The 14,273-nt window shown below is 42.8% G+C and overlaps 1 protein-coding gene across 5 annotated transcripts in view; it reads right to left on the bottom strand.

The window, feature by feature from the left end:
* The window catches only part of adarb1b (adenosine deaminase RNA specific B1b), a 520,712-nt gene that overhangs the window by 359,574 nt on the left and 146,865 nt on the right, over positions 1-14,273 (bottom strand). For all 5 annotated transcript variants that reach the window (XM_060930270.1, XM_060930273.1, XM_060930271.1 and 2 more), the window contains one exon: positions 521-605. The gene's annotated coding sequence lies outside the window, so the exon portion shown is untranslated. The remainder of the gene's footprint in view (positions 1-520; positions 606-14,273) is intronic.

The following is a 14,273-nucleotide window of genomic DNA, read 5'->3' as shown; positions in this document are numbered from 1 at the left end:
CTTCTAATGATGTCCATAGCAAAACCAATGATTACAGCAGCAAGTGAGTGTAATTGATGACAAGTCAAACGAGTCATCAGGAGATGATGTAATCCCCCCCCACACACACACCCCACATGAAACCCCACTCCAAATTTTCCAAAGTTGAATTGGTTGCCATGGAAATACGGAAAAAATAAAAATCACAGAAATCCCAAAATGTCAAAAAGGCACAACTCCTCTAGTCACTTAACATAACTGTGAGGTTTCGTGAGGAAAAAAAAAAAGAAAGAAAGAAATTCCTAATAGTTGTTGAGTTGAGCTCCGGAAACTAAAATGTTTACAGAAGGAGAGACAGACAGACAGACAGACAGACAGACAGACAAAGCGATAGCTATATCCCCTCGCATCATATGCCAGGGGGATAAAAAAGGTGCATTAAGAGAAATAAAGAGCATACAAATCAACCAGTGAAGCATCTACACACACACACACACACACACGTATACAAAGTGGTCTCTGTATGTGTAATTTAACTCACAGTCTCTGAAGGTTCAAAGTCACAGTCACAGGCTTGCCCCGATATTCTGTTTGGTCCGACTGACAGATCTTCTACTCCCTGCAGCCTAAAACAGACAGAGAGAGGAGAGAGAGAGAGAGAGAGAGAGAGACAGTGAGGCCACACACTATAACTACCGTATTACCAAACTGTCTCAAATAAACACACAGCAGAGCAGGGACATTCACACAAACATTTCAAATAAGACTCCTACAACACTCATGGTTGGTTATTCTTATGCAGTCATTGTGGTTTGGGAAAACATTCCGACTCTCATTTCGATGATGAACAACCTGAGAATGGCAGCACAATGAGTCACCAGGCCGTGAATCTGCCCGGGCTGGGAGCTCTGGGACTGGGCAACAGGTTGCTCTTTAAACAGGGCACATGGGTAATGATCAGCAACAAAGACGACAGCTCATCAGCCCAAGAACTTGGATGGAGCGTGTTCGCAAAAACGTGCCGGCAGCTTTCCATCACTGCCTGCACTAAGAGCAACCGTTGGGATTCTGCTCAAGTTAAGAAGAGCCAAGACCAAGCTCCCTAAAGTCTAGTACATGCTATTTGTTTTTAGCCCCGATTTCTAGTCACAGACTAATTTTGCAGAACTGCAACAACCCTCCCAAATGGTTCAAGTGAATGATGTTGAATTGCATCTCTTTTTGTACAACAGAGCTGTAAAGTTGGGGGAAAAAAAAAAAACTACAGGGCTGTCTTTTGTTCGCAACAAGCTCGCCAGCGATCTGTGATAAGTGATGGATATCTTCCTTTCAAAACGGTGAACTGTATCGTCTACGTTCTAGATTTCACAAGCTAATATACCTACATGTTGGCTCACCTTGTGCATGTACACAGCACGTCTCAAAAGGTACGGAGTGCTATTTTGTTGACTAATAATGCTCTGAGTAGCCATGTTGATTTGATGCCACTAGCTGAATAGCGTTGATTAGACCATTCCAAGTTTCCATGTTGATGTTTTCTTAGGATTTTCCTAGTTGGAGGTCAGAAATTACGAGACACGACCTTTAAAGGAGAACTGAAGGCAAATTTTTTTATCATCAAAATTCTATTTCTCATTTTATTAAATATAAGAATGCATTTTTGGTAGCTATTTTGTCACTGGGCGGCACGGTGGTGTAGTGGTTAGCGCTGTCGCCTCACAGCAAGAAGGTCCGGGTTCGAGCCCCGTGGCCGGCGAGGGCCTTTCTGTGCGGAGTTTGCATGTTGTCCGCGTGGGTTTCCTCCGGGTGCTCCGGTTTCCCCCACAGGTGAATGCCCGAGTCCAGTTTATCATCCATCAATCTGAGTGGGAAGAAATGATTTTGCATGGTCAAATGCAAATTGTTGTTAGGAACAGCAAGAAAAAAAAAGTGGGAAGAAAAAAGTGGGGGAACAAAACAAAAACACACATGGTTTCTGGCCCGCACACACATACAAAAAAAAAAATGTGCTACTTTTTTGCACTGTATCTCCAGTTCTCTTTGCGGAACAGGCAATTCTTGCTGTGCTGCCTTCATCTCCCCAACCAACGCTTCCTCCAAATTTTTCTTTTATTTCTTGCTTCTGTACAAACACTGACAAAGTCACAGGATTACATCATGGGGAGATTTGGGATCTACAGCGTTCCTCCTGGGTTCTGAAAAATATTCTTCCCTTTTTTTCCTTGAAAAATAAAGTCAAGGAAGTAGTATTCTTCACTTTTTCTTAGCTACTGACTTATTAAAGTGGACTTAATACACGTTTATACCAACCATACTGGCACAATTAAAAAAAAAAAAAAATTGGGGCTCCACTCCAGCCTGTGCACCATCAGGCTAAAATAAATCTCTTTTAGTTTGAGCTTAAGGTTATTTTAGCATGCAATTATTCAAAAGAGATATTAGGGCTCCCTTTAGCCTTTACTTCAACACAAAACTTGAGTTACAGAGTGGAGAAGAAGCTCGGAACAGACAACACTGAAGGAATCCGATTTTCCCGTCGATTTATGAACTGAATAAAGAATGACACCGCGGTTGAAGTCTCCTAAGATAACAATAGCAGCATCTGGGTATGAGTTCTCGTGTCTGCTGATCATATCATGCCTTACTTTTAGTGCACTGTCCTGGTTAGCCGGGGGGGGGATTATATACAGTACTCGGTATGATGCACTGCAGTTCTCTGAGCAATATTTATTACTTTTATATATTCCTATACAGTTGCATTCAGTTTAATAACAGGCTCACATAGCTCTATCTAGTACTCTCACTGTTTATTTGTTCTTGTTATAATTGTGTATTATAGTGTTTTTTTTATTTTAGAATCTATATTGTTTCGTATATTTCTAACCCCCCCCCTTTTTTAATAAATGTCTATGAAGCTGATTCGTAGAAAACGCTCAAGAATTCCAATATACCTGTACTGCAGTGTATTTGTGCAAATGGCAATAAACTCTATTCTATTTTCACCACACGTTAGTTCGCCACAGGACTGTTTCTATTCTAGCTATTGAACAGACCGGAAGCTCAATCCAGTTTTCTTGGAGCTTGTAAAAAATAAAAATAAAAAATACATTGAATGTCGCGGCGGCACGGTGGTGTAGTGGTTAGCGCTGTCGCCTCACAGCAAGAAGGTCCTTGGTTCGAGCCCCGGGGCCGGCGAGGGCCTTTCTGTGTGGAGTTTGCATGTTCTCCCCGTGTCCGCGTGGGTTTCCTCCGGGTGCTCCGGTTTCCCCCACAGTCCAAAGACATGCAGGTTAGGTTAACTGGTGACTCTAAATTGACCGTGAGTGTGAATGGTTGTCTGTGTCTATGTGTCAGCCCTGTGATGACCTGGCGACTTGTCCAGGGTGTACCCCGTCTTTCGCCCGTAGTCAGCTGGGATTGGCTCCAGCTTGCCTGCGACCCTGTAGAAGGATAAAGCGGCTAGAGATAATGAGATGAGATGAGATGACATTGAATGTCCAAATGAAATGAAGATTCACCACAGATATTTTTTTACTGAGGTATTTGATTGCCATTTCTCCAATTTCAATGAATTCCAAGTCTATAATGAGATATTATGATGTGGTTATTTTTACATGCGCACCTGCTGGACTCGGCTTCCCCGAAATTTCGTGAACAATAACATGGCAGGTCACGGAGGTGGCTGAACTAGTTTTGTTGGAATTTTATTGATGCAACTCTTGAATAATTACTATAAAAATGGTGATTTTTAACAATCCCTAAAAGATACAACAGTGCTCTGAGTGCACAATATCCCCCACTGGCAGCTGTGCCATAACTCTGGTAAAATACAACTGAATTGAACAAAATAGCAATGTGTGTATTACTGACATATAATAAGAATCCTGTCAAGTTTCGTGAAATTCCTGCGAAAATTATGAGAGGAGTTGATTTCAGAAGGCGAGTACTCTTCCTGGGACGGACGGATGGATGGACGGATGGGCATGACTACGACATAATCCCCCTTCGGGTCTTTCCGCCAGTGGGAGATAAAAATTGTGAGGGAAGTTGATTTCAGAAAGCAAGCACACCTTGATGAAATTGCCAAAGTACAAGTTTGTTAATAATCAAGGACATAACTCTGGGAAAATTTTCCCAAATTAAATGAAATTTCAATCTGCGTATAACCGTCATATAACAAAGCTTTTTGCCAAGTTTGGTGAAATTCCTCCACAAATTGTGAGAGGAGTTGATTTCAGAAGAACGTACACCCTCATGAAATGGTCAAAGTACAAGTTATTTAATCAAGGGTCAAAACTCTGGGAAATTTTTCACAAACGAAATTACCGTCATATCACAAGGGCTTTTGCCAAGCTTCGAGAAATTCGTCCAAAAATTGTAAGAGGAGTTGATGTCAGAAGGCGAGCACACCTTCATGAAATTGTCAAAGTACAAGGATGTTAATCAAGGGCTGTAACTCTGGTAAAATGTGACTGAATTGAACAAAAATAACAATATGCATATTACCGACATATAACAAAGAATCCTGCCAAGTTTTGTGAAATTTCTCCAAAAATTGTGAGAGGAGTTGATTTCAGAAGGAAAACACACTCTCATGAAATTGTCAAAGTATAATTTTGTTAATCAAGGGCTCTAACTCTGGTAAAATGTGACCGAATTTAACTAAATTACAATATGTGTATTACCGAGATATAACAAATAACCCTGCCAGGTTTCGTGAAATTTCTTCAAAAATTGTGAGAGGAGCTGATTTCAGAAAGTGAGCACCCTTCCCGGGACGGACGGACGGACAGACATCACCACGACATAATCCCCCTTTGGGCTTTTTGGCCAGCGGGGGATAATAAAAGCACCAGCTATCATTACTATATTGTCTGGGGCAGCTATATGTTGAGTATAATACACTGTTGAGTAATTTCCTCTCGTCTGTAAACCAAATTAGATCGGCCTATGTGTAGAAAATGTGACAATAAAACGTACTGTTTTTGGAAACTGCTTATGACTGTTATTTAACTCGTATTTTATATTCGATTGCAACTTTAAGCAAGTCTTCAAGGAGTTTGGCCTTATGTAGCCTTAGCAGCGAGCCAGCTAGTATAAATAATCTGCACATGAACAAATGACACTGTTAAACTCATCTCAACATGTCTTTTACAGTCGTTTAATCCCCCCCATGGGCAACGCTAAAGTCACTGTTACAAACAGTACAGCGCGCAACATCGGGATTATTTTTACCCGATTAGGCAAAGGGGACACTTTCATGCAGTCTGAGGTTAAGTGGGTTTTGTATTTTTGTTTTTTTGGGGCACTCTGCCATGACACTCCTGGATACACTGAATTGATGGACTGTCGGTCCAGGAGAGAGATGTAAACCCCACCCATATAAACACTGATTGGTCTACTTAGGCCCTGTCCACACGGCAACGGATTCAGGTGAATCTGATAAAATTGTTTATCGTTTCGGCCTGGCGTCCACACGGCACCGGCGTTTTGGGTGCCCCAAAACGATATTTTTGGAGAACGGGTTCCAGAGTGGAAAAATCTGGCAACGGCGCCGTTGCGAAGTCGTCTGGATGAGTAGAACGGATTTGTTTACGATGACGTCACAACCACATGACCAGAACAAGCAGCACTCTCGCTGTTTTGTATGAACCACTGCATTGCATTCACTTTTGTATACAGCTTTTCTTTTAAATAAACAAGTAACTGAACCATTTCTTGAATTTCTTTTTTTATTGGATAAGACTGCTTTTCAAAATGTTCACACACAATATAAAAAGTTATATAAATTATATAAAAATGCTTTTCAAAATGTTCACACACAGTAAGAAAATTAAGTTATATAAAACTATGCACACTAATAAAACTAATTTGTACACACAGAAGGCACGATTTCCTCGCGTAGTCGCAGCCATCATCTTCTTGTTGTTGTGTGCTTGTTCCTGTGAGTGCTTCACGCCGGGTAGAAGAAGGGGTTTATGCGCATGCGTCCTACTTCTTCTATTGTTCTGGTGTCTCTGATGGGACCGTCTTACAGCGCACGTAGAGGTGTGGCATGTGTATTGCATCGTTTTCAGCAAGCGTTGCGTTGCCATATGAACCTGATATTTTACTGATCCGTTGCCCATGTGGACGCGATATTTTTTTTTAATAAAATCTCGTTGCCGTTGTCGTGTGGATGTAGCCTTAGCAAGACCGAACAATCAGGATTCTCTCTCTCTGGATATTGTATCAAATTTACGGGCGTTGGAGCCACTTTGTGTGAGGCTCCCAGAACTTCTGGGAGAGTTGGGAATAATACAACTTGTCCCATCAGACAGGCAGATGCAGATTTAACTTGTCCGGACCGAACATTTGGTTGTCCCGTCCAGTCGGACGAGCATTAATGTCGAGCACTACATAAGTGGAGACTGATAAAACGTAACCACAAAGTAGCTCATGAATCACAAGAGCTCCAAAGATCCAAAAATAGACCTTTCAAGCATCGAATGCCAAGCAATAGGGCATGTTTTGAAACTTTTACTTAACCTGATGGAGTAATATAAATATTGATGACTCGGAGTAAGATTAGACATGGAGTCTATATGACACCGCAGACCATAGAAGGCTTGTGTAAGGGAAGAATCCAAATGACAATCTGCATCAGCTATGCCAGACAAAGGAGCCTCGAGCTCACTTTGTCATTGGGAACAGGGTTGCAAAAATCCAAGGGGGAAGTGTGCCTCAGTAAATGACTTCATGCCTGCACAGAAATGGAGGTCTGGCACGCTACTCCGACAGAGAGCGACAGTACGGTTCAATTAAACAGCTCGCATCTCAATCTTTCCCCTTTTCTCATTCGCGGTCTATCTTTCTCCATCACACATACACAACAGAATTACTGGCGTGCATGTGATAATATAAATGTTATCACTATCAAAACCATTTATTGCAGATTTTATCACAGCGATATCTCAGCCTACTGCATTCTTTAATTAAGATTTCTCAAACCTACTCTGTGGATGAAACTGCTCTGATGCATAACAGTCATTAACGAAAGCTCGCAATGGGTCGTGCCCCATACAGAGCAGAAAGGATGTGTGATGAGAGGGGGAAAAAAAAACCCTCCTCATATTCTCTGCTTAATCACTGCAGAAATATCAACGGCTGTGTGAAAGTTAACCGAGACGAGATAAGTGAAGAGCTTTGGCAGCAAACATGGATCAGAGCTTGACCTGATGCTCCATGTGTCAAGTGGAGAAGGTATGTGTGGTGAGCCAAGGCCGAGATGCACATGAAAAGCCACTCAGGGCTGAAAGGACAGAACTGTTACAAAACATGTCGAGTGGAGAAAGGAAGTAAAGAAAGGAAGCTGGTGCTCATGAATGACTGAGCTGAAATCAGATTAGCACATGTGCTTCCTTCGCTACAGATATTAGTGCTAAGCTCATGTCCATTTACACCCTTCTTTTGGTTCATCTATAAAATCACTGGAAACTGCTGCGAGAGGAAAAACCCAACCTTCATCACACAAACGACATACAAAAAAACAAAAGCACAAATTTTCTCAAATAATCCAAAGTGCCAATATTATTTTTAAGAATAATTAAATAAAACAGCCTCAATGAGGGGCGGCACGGTGGTGTAGTGGTTAGCACTGTCGTCTCACAGCAAGAAGGTCCGGGTTCAAGCCCCGTGGCCGGCGAGGGCCTTTCTGTGCGGAGTTTGCATGTTCTCCCCGTGTCCGCGTGGGTTTCCTCCGGGTGCTCCGGTTTCCCCCACAGTCCAAAGACATGCAGGTTAGGTTAACTGGTGACTCTAAATTGACCGTAGGTGTGAATGTGAGTGTGAGTGGTTGTCTGTGTCTATGTGTCAGCCCTGTGATGACCTGGCGACTTGTCCAGGGTGTACCCCGCCTTTCGCCCGTAGTCAGCTGGGATAGGCTCCAGCTTGCCTGCGACCCTGTAGAGCAGGATAAAGCAGCTACAGATAATGAGATGATTCTCAAATGAGGCTGGAGCCCATACCGCCCACTGTTGCTGTGTGTTAGTCTGAAATCCGATCGATGCTGTAGGAGGAGTAGCAGCAATTTTTGTGAAATTGCACACGACCCCTACGTAGCCTCATCCATGGTAGGTGGCGCCACCTGGTGAACAACTCTTGTTGGTATACGTCTTTAGAGTCTTCTGGGTGAGTTTCAGTGAAAATGTCCCAGCGGTTTACGAAGAGTAGCGTTTAATGTGACGAATCACTCAAAATTTTCAGACACCTATAAAATTGTAAATATGACAGGTGGCGGCACTGTCTTGACAACTTTTATGCACACCCATCTGGGGAACATTGTATGTAAGGTTGATTGAAATCCGATCGATCCTGTAGGAGGAGTAGTGATTTTTGTTAAATTGCATATGACCCCTATGTAGCCGCATCCAGGGCAGGTGGCACCACTTGGTGAACAATTCTTGTTGCTATATATGTCTTTAGAGTCTTCTGGGTGAGTTTCAATGAAAACATTCTAGCAGTTTACGAAGATTAGTGTTTGCTGTGACGAGTCACCCAAAATTTTCAGACGCCCGTAAAATGCTAAATATGACAGGTGGTGCTACCATCTTGACGACTTTTATATACACCAATCTGGGGAACATTCCATAGGAGTTTGATCAAAATCCGATCACTCCTGTGGAAGGCGTAGCGATTTGCGTGAAATTGCTTGCGACCCCTCTGTAGCCTCAGCCATGGTAGGTGGCGCCACCCGGTGAACAACTCTTGTTGGTATGTGTCTTTAGAGTCTTCTGGGTGAGTTTCAGTGAAAACGTCCCAGCGGTTTACGCAGAGTAGCGTTTAATGTGATTAATCACCCAAAAATTTCAGACGCCTCTAAAATCGTAAATATGTTAGATGGCGCCACTGTCGGGGCGGCACGGTGGTGTAGTGGTTAGCACTGTCGCCTCACAGCAAGAAGGTCCTGGGTTCGAGCCCAGCAGCCAGCGAAGGCCTTTCTGTGCGGAGTTTGCATGTTCTCCCCGTGTCCACATGGGTTTCCTCCGGGTGCTCCGGTTTCCCCCACAGTCCAAAGACATGCAGGTTAGGTTAACTGGTGACTCTAATTGACCGTAGGTGTGAATGTGAGTGTGAATGGTTGTTTGTCTCTGTGTCAGCCCTGCGATGATCTGCCGACTTGTCCAGGGTGTACCCCGCCTCTTGCCCATAGTCAGCTGGGATAGGCTCCAGCTTGCCTGCGAGCTTGTAGAACAGGATAAGCGGCTACAGATAATGGATGGATGGATGGATGGATGGATGGATGGATGGGGCGCCACTGTCTTGACAACTTTTATGCACACCCAGTTGGAACATTGTGTGCAAGTTTCATCAAAAATCCAAATCAATCCCACAGGAGAAGTAGCGAATTTTGTAAATTGTGGACAGACGATGTGTGATCGCATAAGCTCATCCGGCCTGGCCTACGGACGGATGACCTAATAAAAGCATGGTTAAATTCTCAAATCAGAAAGTGTGTATTATTTAAACTCATAACTGTAGATATGGTAATGGTTTCAGTTTATGTAACATTGATGGAAGAAGTCTCATTCTGGTTCCTCAGTCACATGAAATGCTATGAGTTTTTCGTCTCATTAACTTCGACAGAGAGGAGGAGGAGAAAAAAAAACAGTGGCTGGTGAGCAAATGACTATTTATAGCCATTATGTAACTGATGAGGAACTTGTCTTATGGACATTTCACTAACTGGAACTACAAACCATTAAAAAAATAACAAAAAAAAAGCACAATGTGCTGTCCATGAGTAAATAATTTTAAAAAAGTGTAACTGCATGGAAGTAGTAGAAGGAGAACCACACACTTTGGGCTGCGATATGAAAATAATCCATTTTGAGGTGGTATCACACCAAGCCAGCATGGATTCTGTTTACACAATACTGCACGAAAGTCTGAGGCACCCTATTAACTTTAAAAAAAAAAAATTGATTTCTATTTGATGACTTCTACATTATCGAGTCAGTACTAAAACATTTTAGAGTTTCAAACGTTCATTTTTTTTCCCCAGCACAAAATTAAATGTTTATATCTGAGCAGCGTATTCCATAAGAGAGCACTTTTCAGACTAAAAACGAAAATATAATGAAGGCTACTGGGTTTTGGTGCAAAATTAAGACGCGAGTGCGACAGTCAAAGTGTCCAGAAGAACTGTGGCTGGTTCTGTAAGATGCTCAGTAAAACCTACAGCTCAGTTCCTTATCAAACTGCACTCATTGGACCTCAGACTACGATTTTTTTTTTCCAAGCAAACGGTCGTCTCACACCAAATACTGACTTTGTTTCATTTATCATGGCTTACTGCTTATAGTATTTTTTTTTTAATGCTGAAACATTTTATTCCGGGCAGCACGGTGGTGTAGTGGTTAGCACTGTCGCCTCACAGCAAGAAGGTCCGGGTTCGAGCCCCGTGGCCGGCGAGGGCCTTTCTGTGCGGAGTTTGCATGTTCTCCCCGTGTCCGCGTGGGTTTCCTCTGGGTGCTCCGGTTTCCCCCACAGTCCAAAGACATGCAGGTTAGGTTAACTGGTGACTCTAAGGCCAAGTTTACATTAGACCGTATCTGTCTCGTTTTCTTCGCGGATGCACTGTCCGTTTACATTAAACCGCCTGGAAACGCCGGGAAACGGGAATCCGCCAGGGTCCACGTATTCAATCTAGATCGTGTCTGGTCCGGTGCTGTGTAAACATTGAGAATACGCGGATACGCTGTGCTGAGCTCTAGCTGGCGTCGTCATTGGACAACGTCACTGTGACATCCACCTTCCTGATTCGCTGGCGTTGGTCATGTGACGCGACTGCTGAAAAACGGCGCGGACTTCCGCCTTGTATCACCTTTCATTAAAGAGTATAAAAGTATGAAAATACTGCAAATACTGATGCAAATACTGCCCATTGTGTAGTTATGATTGTCTTTAGGCTTGCCATCCTTCCACTTGCAAGTGGTAAGTGATATGCGCTGGGATCACACACACAGCGGCTCAGTCCTGAATCATTGCTTGTGCACTTCACTTGCGCGCTCTGTGAGCTGCGCAGGGCCGGAGTGCGCACCCTCCAGAGGGCACTCGCTGTTCAGGGCGGAGTGATTTGGAGCGCAGGATGCCTGCGGAGCTGAGCGTATCCGTGTATTGGTGTTGCTGTGTGCACACTAATCGTTTTAAAAACGTTAATCTGATGATCCGCTGATACGGTCTAATGTAAACTTGGCCTAAATTGACCGTAGGTGTGAATGTGAGTGTGAATGGTTGTCTATGTGTCAGCCCTGTGATGACCTGGCGACTTGTCCAGGGTGTACCCCGCCTTTTGCCCGTAGTCAGCTGGGATAGGCTCCAGCTTGCCTGCGACCCTGTAGAACAGGATAAAGCGGCGAGAGATAATGAGATGAGATGAGACATTTTATTCCTTTACTTTTAAACCATTTTTGGTCGACAGCATTTCCTTACATGTGCCCAAGACTTCTGCAAGGCCCCGAGTGCGTACCTCCTCAGATAAAGTCTCATGAGTTTTTCGTCTGTACACATCTCCAAAACCCGGTGATGAACTGATTACACTCGGGTAGGTGATCTAATATTTTTAGATTAATAATTAAATCCTTATTTAAAATGTAAACATTTTTAAATGGTTTGCAGTGAAACCAGTATAATAAAGGAAACTGATACATGATTCTGTTAATAGATGAGTGACAGATCTATGATGTATCTTTTATATCAGGAACCATCCTTGGCATTAGAGTTTGGTTAATGACTATAGTAGAGCGCTGGTGTTGCTCGGACAACAACAACAAAATACCTACTATATTGTTACAAAATGTAATTTGGTAATTTTATAGGCAGCCTTGCAGTACTCAAGTCCAGGACTGGGACTCGAGTCTGATTCGTGCCCTAATTTTAAGGACTCGTGATTTGACTCAGACTTGGACTCGTGCATTAACTGCATTCGGACTTGTAAATTGGAGACGAGGACTTGGATTTTTTCTTTATTTTTTATAACATGCCATAATAATTTGGCATAAGATATTTATATCTACATTAATTTCGTGCAAGAGTGTCACACCTGTGCGCCTTGGCGCGTACATCAGATAGACTCTCGGGCGCGCTCCAGACAGCACGTACGTCAAGCGGACTCTCGCGCACGCCGTAAATGACTCGCACCTGCACAGGATTAAGGCGCAATCAGCGTGCCTAGAATAAAAACTGTGAAAACATACTGACTTTGCGAAGTATTGAGTTGCATTGCTGACATTACCGAGCCTTATTTCCTTGTATGGTTTCCTGATCCCTGATTTCCTGTTTCTCGTCTTTGATTCTGCCGAGTCTACGATAGCCTGTTTGTGCCTTGCTCGACCTATTGCCTGTTTCACCGTTTTACCTGCCGTTCTGGATTGTTTACCGTCTTCACTTGTATTAATAAACACACCTTCTGCACTTCCATCCGTCTCCCAACCATCTCTGACAGAATACACTACCGTTCAAAAGTTTGGGGTCACCCAGACAATTTTGTGTTTTCCATGAAAAGTCATACTTTTATTTACCACCATAAGTTGTAAAATGAATAGAAAATATTATAGTCAAGACATTTTTCTGGCCATTTTGAGCATTTAATCGACCCCACAAATGTGATGCTCCAGAAACTCAATCTGCTCAAAGGAAGGTCAGTTTTATAGCTTCTCTAAAGAGCTCAACTGTTTTCAGCTGTGCTAACGTGATTGTACAAGGGTTTTCTAATCATCCATTAGCCTTCTGAGGCAATGAGCAAACACATTGTACCATTAGAACACTGGAGTGAGAGTTGCTGGAAATGGGCCTCTATACACCTATGGAGATATTGCACCAAAAACCAGACATTTGCAGCTAGAATAGTCATTTACCACATTAGCAATGTATAGAGTGGATTTCTGATTAGTTTAAAGTGACCTTCATTGAAAAGAACAGTGCTTTTCTTTCAAAAATAAGGACATTTCAAAGTGACCCCAAACTTTTGAACGGTAGTGTACTTCACACTCCCTGACAAAGAGAAGCACATTCACATTCATCTGTTCATACGTCATGTTCAGGAACAAACTAATGTTAATGGCGCTGAAACAGCCGCCGTCAAATGGTACGGTTGGAGTTTTGTTTCAAGTCGGACTCGACTTGAAATTGTTTTAATGACTCAGACTTGAACACTGGGGACTCGAGACTGGACTTGGACTCGAGGTTTAGTGACTCGACTACAACACTGTTTATGTGCAGTCATGTTGTTCAGCTCCAGAATCCACAGTTTGAGCTTCTGCACATCATCTCATCATGCCCATGTGGGTTTTCTGTGGGTTCTCAGATTTCTTCCGCCCTCCTAAAAACATGCTCCGTGTGTACTGACCAGTCTAAACAGGCCCTAAATATGAATGTGTGTGTGTCCATGGTGTCCTGTGATGGACTGCATCCTGTTCAGAGTGTATTCCTGTCTCACTCGGAGTGTTTGCAGAACTGGCTCCAGATCCACCATGATAAAGCAGCGACCGTAAATGGATGAATGGTCATTTAAACTCGACACACAGTAAGAGAGTAGTGAGGCAAATATTTTTATTGTTATACCATACTAGCAGCAGGTAAATTGACGACAATTACTTTACTTTTTAAATGCCACTGTGTGTGGTGACGTTATAACACCGCATGGCTCTGGTGTCTACAGATGGTAAGAGTCAACAATTTCCATCACTGCACTGATAAAAACAAGTTCACGATGGGTAAAAAAAAAAAAAAAAGGGCATTTTCGGATTAACTCGGGATGCATTTTTATTATTATCATCAGCAGAGGCCCTATGCCTTTATTATTTAGAAATGTGACCAATCATTTTTGACCAATAATTTGATATTTAGATACTGTAGATTCCACCTCTCTAAACGGTTTCTCAATCATGTTCTCACCTCTCATCTCCACTGCTGTCAGGGGCTAATTCTCACCAAGTCTCTCAGCCAAGTCTCGCACGAGTGAGAGGCGTGTCCTGTCCGGGCGAGTCACGATCATCATAGAGGAGGAAGAGCTACACGTTCAATATCGTATTCTTTTGCATTGCATCATATCACGCAGAACCAAATCATGTCGAATCACACTGTATCGCATTAGTAGTTGCTTCATATCCACAGGAGCAGTCAAAAGTTTGGACACAAATTATAATTCAATGAATATTCTTTAATTTATTCATTAAAAGACACTTCATGTCTTAAAAGTAATGGTGGATGTCGTTTCTCTTTACTTAGTTGAGCGGTTCTTGACATAATACGGA

Source organism: Neoarius graeffei, chromosome 9, assembly GCF_027579695.1.
Source record: "Neoarius graeffei isolate fNeoGra1 chromosome 9, fNeoGra1.pri, whole genome shotgun sequence".
Classification (NCBI taxonomy): domain Eukaryota; kingdom Metazoa; phylum Chordata; class Actinopteri; order Siluriformes; family Ariidae; genus Neoarius; species Neoarius graeffei.
The sequence above is the reverse complement of the archived record's forward strand: the minus strand, read 5'-3'. Positions and strand labels throughout refer to the sequence as shown.